We start from the raw sequence: 9,809 nt of genomic DNA, 5'->3' as shown, positions 1-9,809 counted from the left end.
TGAAGTGATGGGACCAGATGCCATGATCTCAGTTTTCTGAATGTTGAGCTTTAAGCCAACTTTTTCACTCTCCACTTTCACTTTCATCAAGAGGCTTTTGAGTTCCTCTTCACTTTTTGCCATAAGGGTGGTGTCATCTGCATATCTGAGGTTATTGATATTTCTCCCGGCAATCTTGATTCCAGCTTGTGCTTCTTCCAGCCCAGGGTTTCTCATGATGTACTCTGCATATAAGTTAAATAAGCAGGGTGACAATATACAGCCTTGAGGTAATCCTTTTCCTATTTGGAACCAGTCTGTTGTTCCATGTCCAGTTCTAACTGTTGCTTCCTGACCTGCCTACAGATTTCTCAAGAGGCAGGTCAAGTGGTCTGGTATTCCCATCTCTTTCAGAATTGTCCACAGTTTATTGTGATCCACACAGTCAAAGGCTTTGGCATAGTCAATAAAGCAGAAAGAGATGTTTTTCTGGAACTCTCTTGCTTTTTCCGTGATCCAGCAGATGTTGGCAATTTGATCTCTGGTTCCTCTGCCTTTTCTAAAACCAGCTTGAACATCAGGAAGTTCACGGTTCACGTATTGCTGAAGCCTGGCTTGGACAATTTTGAGCATTACTTTAATAGCATGTGAGATGAGTGCAATTGTGCGGTAGTTTGAGCATTCTTTGGCATTGCCTTTCTTTGGGACTGGAATGAAAACTGACCTTTTCCAGTCCTGTGGCCACTGCTGAGTTTTCCAAATTTGCTGGCATATTGAGTGCAGCACTTTCACAGCATCATCTTTCAGGATTTGAAATAGCTCCACTGGAATTCCATCACTTCCACTAGCTTTGTTCGTAGTGATGCTTTCTAAGGCCCACTTGACTTCACATTCCAGGATGTCTGGCTCTTGGTCAGTGATCACATCATTGTGATTATCTTGGTCATGAAGTTTTTTTTTTGTACAGTTCTTCTGTGTATTCTTGCCACTTCTTCTTAATATCTTCTGCTTCTATTTGGTCCATACCATTTCTGTCCTTTATCGAGCCCATCTTTGCATGAAATGTTTCCTTGGTATCTCTAATCTTCTTGAAGAGATCCCTGTCTTTCCCATTCTGTTGTTTTCCTCTATTTCTTTGCATTGATCGCTGAGGAAGGCTTTCTTATCTCTTCTTGCTATTCTTTGGAACTCTGCATTCAGATGCTTATATCTTTCCTTTTCTCCTTTGTTTTTTGCTTCTCTTCTTCTCACAGCTATTTGTAAGGCTTCCCCAGACAGCCATTTTGCTTTTTTGCATTTCTTTTCCATGGGGATGGTCTTGATCCGTGTTTCCTGTACAATGTCACGAACCTCATTCCATAGTTCATCAGGCAGTCTATCTATCAGATCTAGGCCCTAAAATCTATTTCTCACTTCTACTGTATAATCATAAGGGATTTGATTTAGGTCATACCTGAATGGTCTAGTGGTTTCCCCTACTTTCTTCAATTTAAATCTGAATTTGGTAATAAGGAGTTCATGATCTGAGCCACAGTCAGCTCCCGGTCTTGTTTTTGTTGACTGTATAGAGCTTCTCCATCTTTGGCTGCAAAGAACATGATCAATCTGATTTTGGTGTTGACCATCTGGTGATGTCCATGTGTAGCATCTTCTCTTGTGTTGTTGGAAGAGGGTGTTTGCTATGACCAGTGCATTTTCTTGGCAAAACTCTATTAGTCTTTGCCCTGCTCCATTCCATATTCCAAGGCCAAATTTGCCTGTTACTCCAGGTGTTTCTCGACTTCCTACTTTTGCATTCCAGTCCCCTATAATGAAAAGGACATCTTTTTTGGGTGTTAGTTCTAAAAGGTCTTGTAGGTCTTCATAGAACTGTTCAACTTCAGCTTCTTCAGCATTACTGGTTGGGGCATAGACTTGGATTACTGTGATATTGAATGGTTTGCCTTGGAAACAAACAGAGATCATTCTGTCTTTTTTGAGATTGCATCCTAGTAATGCATTATGGACTCTTTTGTTGACTATGATGGCTACTCCATTTCTTCTGAGGGATTCCTGTCTGCAGTAGTAGATATAATGGTCATCTGAGTTAAATTCACCATTCCAGTCCATTTGAGTTCGCTGATTCCTAGAATGTCGACATTCACTCTTGCCATCTCTTGTTTGATCACTTCCAATTTGCCTTGATTCATGGACCTGACATTCCAGGTTCCTATGCAATATTGCTCTTTATAGCATTGGACCTTGCTTCTATCACCAGTCACATCCACAGCTGGGTATTGTTTTTGCTTTGGCTCCATCCCTTCATTCTTTCTGGAGTTATTTCTCCACTGATGTCCAGTAGCATATTGGGCACCTACTGACCTGGGGAGTTCCTCTTTCAGTATCCTATCATTTTTCCTTTTCATAATGTTCATGGGGTTCTCAAGGCAAGAATACTGAAGTGGTTTGCCATTCCCTTCTCCAGTGGACCACATTCTGTCATGTGACCTGCCGTCTTGGGTTGCCCCACAGGCATGGCTTAGTTTCATTGGGTTAGACAAGGCTGTGGTCCTAGTGTGATTAGATTGACTTGTTTCCTGTGAGTATGGTTTCAGTGTGTCTGCCCTCTGATGCCCTCTTGCAACACCTACCATCTTACTTGGGTTTCTCCTACCCTGGGCGTCCATGCGGTCTCAAAAAGTTAGACATGAGCAAACAACTATTATCTTAATCAAGTGAAAAAACAAAAACAAATCCTCTTTGTCTAAGGAAGAAAGGTGTTCAGTATTTCAAGTGCACCAAAAGAGAAACAACTTATTAAGTACATGAACAAGCATAGTATCACAGTATCCTACAAAGAAATTGATAAATTCACAGAATATTGTGATCTGATAGAGAATTCAAAATAGCTGTCAGGAAACAACTCTATGCAGTATTAGAAAATTCGTAAAGAAAGTTCATTGAGCTCAGGAATAAAATTAATGAACAGAAGGAATATTTACCAAAGAAATGGAAACTCTAAAAAGAACCAAGCAAAAAATTTGGAGCTGAGGAACTGAATAAATGAGATAAAGAATGCATTAGAAAGCCCTGGAAACAGAGCAGATTATAAGAAAGAGAGAATAAGTGAGCTCAGTGATAGAAATGGTACAGGTAGAAGAAGAGGGAGAACGAAGATCTTAAAAATTCTATAAGAACTATCAAACTTCATGAGGAAGTACAGCATGAAGATAATGGGTATCCCAGAGGGAGAAAGGAGTAGGAGTTTGTTAAATCATAGCTGAGAGCACTACAAATCTGGGAAGGAACAGGGTACGCAAGTATAGAAAGCTAAGAGAGTGCCTAGTTACCTCCATGCACAAAGACTGTTTCTAAGACCCATTATATTAAAACGTCAAAAAATCGATGAAAAAGAAAGAATTTCAAAGCAACCAAGGAACAAAGGGTGGCTGTCTCAGCAGAAACTCTACAGGCTAGGGGAGAGTGGAATGACAGTCTCAAAGTATTGAACGCAAAATCTGTCAACCAAGAGTACCCTATCCAGGGAAGCTACCCCTTTGGATATGGAGAAATAAAAGCTTTCCTGGACAAATGTAAGCTGAGGGAGTTCATCACCATTAGATCTGCCTCACAGGATATTTTTTTTTTTTTTTTTCCTCCAAGAATATTTTACTACATCTTAAAACACAGTAACAACCTTGTACAAAAACCCATTGTGGCTGAGAGTTCACATGCCTGGTTCTGGGACCCTGCATTGAGGAGCAGGAAGGTGCCCCAGCAGCAGCCTGAAGATTTAAAAACTACAAAAATCTCCACAGCTCTGGTCCCAGTCCCAGCAATGACCACCCGGCATGGCCCTCCCGTGGCCAAGTGTGTGGGGGTACCAATGCCCATCCTCCCCTCACAGGGCAAGTCCAAGTCATAGGAAAAAGTACAGCCTTTCCTCCCACAACAAGGAAAATGTAAATTTGTAGGATTACCTCACAGGATATTTTGAAAGGAGCTATTCATCCTTAAAAAGGAAAAGAAAGGGCAAAAGTGCAGAAAATCTTAAGTAAGGTGATAAATAGACTGGATCAGAAAACCACAACTCTTTATCAGAAGAGGTTGTTAAACACTTAATTATAGCATAAAGATTAAAAGGAGAAAAAACAGTAAAAATAACAATAGCTATTTCAGTTTGGTAACAAACTTGCAACATAAAAAGGGATATGTGAGACATAAAAACATAAAAGAGGAAGAGAAAATGAATGGAATCTGTATAGGCAAATAAAGACAAATTCTTATCAGCAGAGAAAGGACTATTTTAACTATGATGATTTTTTTTTTTTTTTTGGCACAGGAGTGTTTTTTTGTATAAAATGATTATTTTAGAAAACATCGTGGCAACCACAAAACATAAATGTAGCAGAGACAGGAAACATTTAAAAAGAGGGGAATCTGAAAAAAAAATATAGAAAACAGCCAAACTAAAATGGCAGACAGAAACACAAGGACAAAGAAACAATGGAGATATAGGACAATTGGAAAACAAAAGATAAAGTGGCACGACTAAGTCATCATCTGTCAATAATCATCCTAATATAAATGCATTTCATTCACCAGTCAAAAGCAGAGCAGCTGCATGGGTTAAACAGTAAGATCCAATTATATGCTGACTCTAGGAGAAACACCTCAGCTTTAAAAACAAACATATGCTCAAAGAGAAGTGATTGAAGGTGATACTCCAAGCAGAGGGCAGGCAAAATAAAGAGGGTGTAGCCATATTCACGTCAATCAAAATAGACTTCATGCCACGAGAGAGGTAACAAGAGGCAAAGATAGACATTTTATGATAAAGGGGGTAATTTTTAAGAAAATAGAATCAGTTCAGTTCAGTCACTCAGTCGTGTCCAACTCTTTGTGACCCCATGAACCGCAGCATGCCAGGCCTTCCTCTCCATCACCAACTCCCAGAGTTTACCTAAACCAATGTCCATTGAGTCTGTGATGCCATCCATCCATCTCATCCTCTGTCATCCCCTTCTCCTCCCCCCTCAATCCTTCCCAGCATCAGGAGTCAGTTTCCAAGGAGTCAGTTCTTCACATCAAGTGGCCAAAGTATTGGAGCTTCAGCTTCAGTATCAGTCCTTCCTATGAATATTCAGAGTTGATTTCCTTTAGGATTGACTGGTTGGATCTCCTTAAAGTGCAAGGGACTCTCAAGTGCCTTCTCCAACACCACAGTTCAAAAGCATCTTTGGCATTCAGCTTTCTTTATAGTCTAACTCTCACGTCTATACATGACCACTGGAAAAACCATAGCTTTGACTAGACGGACCTTTGTTGGCAAAGTAATGTCTCTGCTTTTTATATATGCTATCTGGGTTGGTCATAACTTTTCTTCCAAGGAGCAAACCTCTTTTAATTTTATGGCTGCAGTCACCATCTACAGTGATTTTGGAGCCCAAGAAAATAAAGTCTGTCACTGTTTCCATTGTTTCCCCATCTATTTGTCATGAAGTAATGGGCTTCCCAGGTGGCGCTAGTGGTAAAGAACCCGCCTGCCAATCCAGGAGAGAAGAGATGCAGGTTAGATTCTTGGGTTGGGAAGATCCTCTGGAGCAGGGCATGGCAATCCACTCCAGTATTTTTACCTGGAGAATCCCATGGACAGAAGAGCCTGGCATGGGGTTGCAAAGAGTCAGACACCACTGAGCGACTTTCACTTTCATTTTCACTTTCAATGGTACCAGATGCCATGATCTTTGTTTTTTGAATGTTGAGTTTTAAGCCAACTTTTTCTCTCTCCTCTTGCACTTGCATCAAGAGGCTCTTTAGTTCCTCTTCACTTTCTGCTATAAGGGTGGTATCATCTGCATATCTAAGGTTATTGATATCTCTCCCAGAAATCTTGATTCCAGCTTGTGCTTCCTCCAGTCTGGCGTTTCACATGACGTGCTCTGCATATAAGTTAAATAAGTAGGGTGACAATATACAGGATTGACATACTCCTACCTTGATTTGGAACCAGTCAATTGTTCCATGTCCGGTTCTAACTGTTGCTTTTTGACCTGCATACAGATTTTTCAGGAGGCAGGTAAGGTGGTCTGGTATTCCCATCTCTTGAAGAATTTCCCACAGTGTGTTGCTATCAAAGGCTTTGGTGTAGTCAATAAAGCAAAAGTAGATGTTTTGTTCTGGAACTCTTTTGCTTTTTTCTGTGATCTAAAGGATGCTGGCAGTTGGTTCTTCTGCCTTTTCTAAATCCAGCTAGAACATCTGGAAGTTCTCAGTTCACATACTTTTGAAGCCTCGCTTGGAGAATTTTTAGCATTACTTTGCTGGTGCATGAGAATTTAACAAATGCAGTGTTGAGAGGGAATTTTATAGCAATTCAGCAATTCAAAACTCAAGTAAGTAGTCTAAACTTACATCTAAAGGAAGTAGGAAAAGAAGAAGAAACAGAGCCCAAAGTCAGTATAAGGAAGGAAATAAAGATCATAACAGAAATAAACAAGTGGAGACTAAAAACACACCAAAGATCAATGAAACTAAGAGCTGATCCTTTGGAAAGAGAAATGAAATTGACAAACATTTATCTAGACTCAAGAAAATAAAAAGAGAGAAGGCTCAGATAAATAACATCAGAAATGAAAGAAGAAATTTCAATAGATAAAACAGAATACAAAAGATTATAAGAGAATACTATGATCAGCTATCCACCAACAAATTGGTCAACACAGAAGAAATGGATAAATTCTTAGAATCATACAACCCTTCAAGACTGAATCATAAAGAAACACAAAATCCAATTAGACTCATCACCAATAAGGAGATTGAGACAGTAATTTTAAAAAGTTTCTCAGAAAGCAAAACCCCAGGACTCAATAGCTTTACCAAACATTTTAAGAAGATTTAATACCGATCTTTCTCAAATTCTTCCAAAAAATTGAAGAGAAGGGAATGTTTCCTAAGTCATTTTGCAAGGCTAGCACCATCTTGATATCAATACCAGACCAGTACAGCACACACATACAAAATTACAGGTCAATATCTCTAATGAACAGAGATGGAAATACCTCAACATAATATTAGAAAACTACGACAATATATTATAGTATCATAGACCGTGATCAAGAGGGATTTATTCCAGGGATGTAGGATGGTTCAAATGTGCAAAGCACCTAGCATGATAATCAGATTAACAACACGAAATATAAAAATCAACTTATCATCTCAATAGGTACAGAAAAAGCTTTTAATAAGATTCAATACTCATTCATGTTAAAACTCTCAACAAACAGTACATAAGGAATGTATCCCACATACTAAAGCTCATTTATGAGAAATCCACAGCTAACTTCATACTCAATGGTGAAAAACTGAAAGCTATCCCTCTAAGATCTAGAGCAAGACGAAGATGCTAACTCTTGCCACTCTTATTCAACATAGTCTTAACCACAGTGTTTAGGCAAGGGAAAAGAAAAGCATCCAAACTTGGATGAAGAAGTAAAACTCATCATTTGCAGATAACATGAATATATATATATATATATATATATATATATAATATATACATATAATGGCTTCCCAGGTGTTGCTTGTGGTAAAGAACCTATTTGTAAATGGAGAAGATATTAGAGAAGGAATGGAATGGAGGAGATATGAGAGAAGAGGGTTTGATCCCTGGGTTGGGAAGATCCCCTGAAGGAGAGCATGGCAATCCAAACCAGTATTCTTGCCTGGAGACTCCCATGGACAGAGGAGCCTGGCAGGTTACAGTCCATAGGGTCACACAGAGTTGGATATGACTGAAGTGACTTAGCATGTACATACACACACACACACACACACACACACACACACACACACATGTATAACCATAAAGTCTCCACCAAAAACTGATAGAAATGATAAAAGAATACAGTAAAATTGCAGGGTACAAAATCAATATAAAAATCTGTTTAATTTCTATACACTAACAACAAACTAGTAGAATGAAAAATTAAGAAAGCAATCTCTGTATCTTCTTTGGAAAAATCTATTTCGGTGTTATGTCCAGTTTTTTTTTTTTTTTTTAATTGAGCTCTATGAGCTGTTGTATATTTTGGAAATTAAGCACTTGGCTGCATTATTTGCAAATATTTTCTCCCATTCCATACATTGTCTTTTCATTTTCTTTATGGTTTCCTTTTCTGGCAAGCATGTGAGTTTGACTAGGTTCCATTTATTTATTTTGGCTTTTATTTCCTTTGCCTCGGAAGACTGATCTAAGAAAGCATTGATATGATTTATCACACAGAATGTTTTGCCCCTGTTCTCTTCTAGGAATTTTATGTGCTGTGTTATATTTAAGTCTTTAAGCCATTTTGAGTTTATTTTTGTATATGGTGTGAGGATGTGTTCTAACTTCATTGATTTACATGAAGCCATTCAGCTTTCCCAACAATACTTGCTGAAAGGACTATCTTTTCTCCATTGTATATTCTTGCCTCCTTTGTTGAAGATTAAATGATCTTAGGTGTGTGGATTTATTTCTGGGCTCTATTCTGTTCCATTGATGAATATGTGTGCTTTTTTTGGCCAATACCCTGTTGTTTTGATTAGTGTAGCTTTGTAGTAGTGTCTCATGGACATGAGTCTGAGTGAACTCCGGGAGTTGGTGATGGACAGGGAGGCCTGGTGTGTTGCGATTCATGGGGTCGCAAAGAGTCGGACACGACCAAGTGACTGAACTGAACTGAACTGTAGTAGTGTCTAAAGTCTGGTAAGGTTATGCCTTCAGTTTGTGTTCTTTTTTCTCAGGCTTGCTTTGGCATACAGATGACCAACAGTCACATGGAAAGATGCTCACCATCACTAATTATTAAAGAAATGTAAATCAAAACTGCAATGAGGTATCACCTCACACCAGTCAGAATTTCCATTACCAAAAGGTCTGCAAATAATAAACGCTAGAGAGGGTGTTCAAACTACCACACAATTGCACTCATCTCACATGCTAGCGAAGTAATGCTCAAAATTTTCCAAGTGAGGCTTCAACAGTACTTGAACTGAGAAATTCCAGATGTTCTAGCTGGATTTAGAAAAGGCAGAGGAGTCAGAGATCAAATTGGCAACATCTGTTGAATCATTGAAAATGCAAGTGAATTCCAGAAAAACATCTACTTCTGCTTTATTGACTACACCAAAGCCTTTGCCTATGTGGATCACAACAAACTGTGGAAAATTCTTCAAGAGATGCGAGTACGAGAACACCTTACCTGACTCCTGAGAAGTCTGTATGCAGGTCAAGAGACAACAGTTAGAACCGGACATGGAACAATGGACGGGTTCCAAATTGGGGAAGGAGTATGTCAGTGCTGTATATTGCCACCCGGATTATTTAACTTATATGCAGAGTACATCATGTGAAATGCCAGGCTGGATGAAGCACAAGCTGCAATCATGATTGCCGGGAGAAATATCAGCAACCTCAGATATGCAGATGACACCACCCTTATAGCAGAAAGTGAAGAGAAACTAAAGAGCCTCTTGATGAAAGTGAAAGAGGAGAGAGAAAAAGTTGGCTTAAATCAACATTCAAAAATCATGGCATGTGGTCCCATTACTTCATGGCAAATAGATGGGGAAACAATGGAAACAGTGACACACTTTATTTTCTTGGGCTCCAGAATCACTGCAGACAGTGACTGCAGCCATGAAATTAAAAGAATCTTACTCTTTGGAAGAAAAGTTATGATAAACTTAGACAGTATATTAAAAAGCAGAGACATTACTTTGCCGACAAAGGTCCATCTAGTCAAAGCTAAGGTTTTTCTGGTAGTCATGTATGGATGTGAGAGTTGGACCGTAAAGAAGGCTGAGTG

This window comes from Bos taurus, chromosome 9 (genome assembly GCF_002263795.3).
Source record: "Bos taurus isolate L1 Dominette 01449 registration number 42190680 breed Hereford chromosome 9, ARS-UCD2.0, whole genome shotgun sequence".
Lineage (NCBI taxonomy): Eukaryota > Metazoa > Chordata > Mammalia > Artiodactyla > Bovidae > Bos > Bos taurus.
This window is presented reverse-complemented; position numbering follows the sequence as displayed.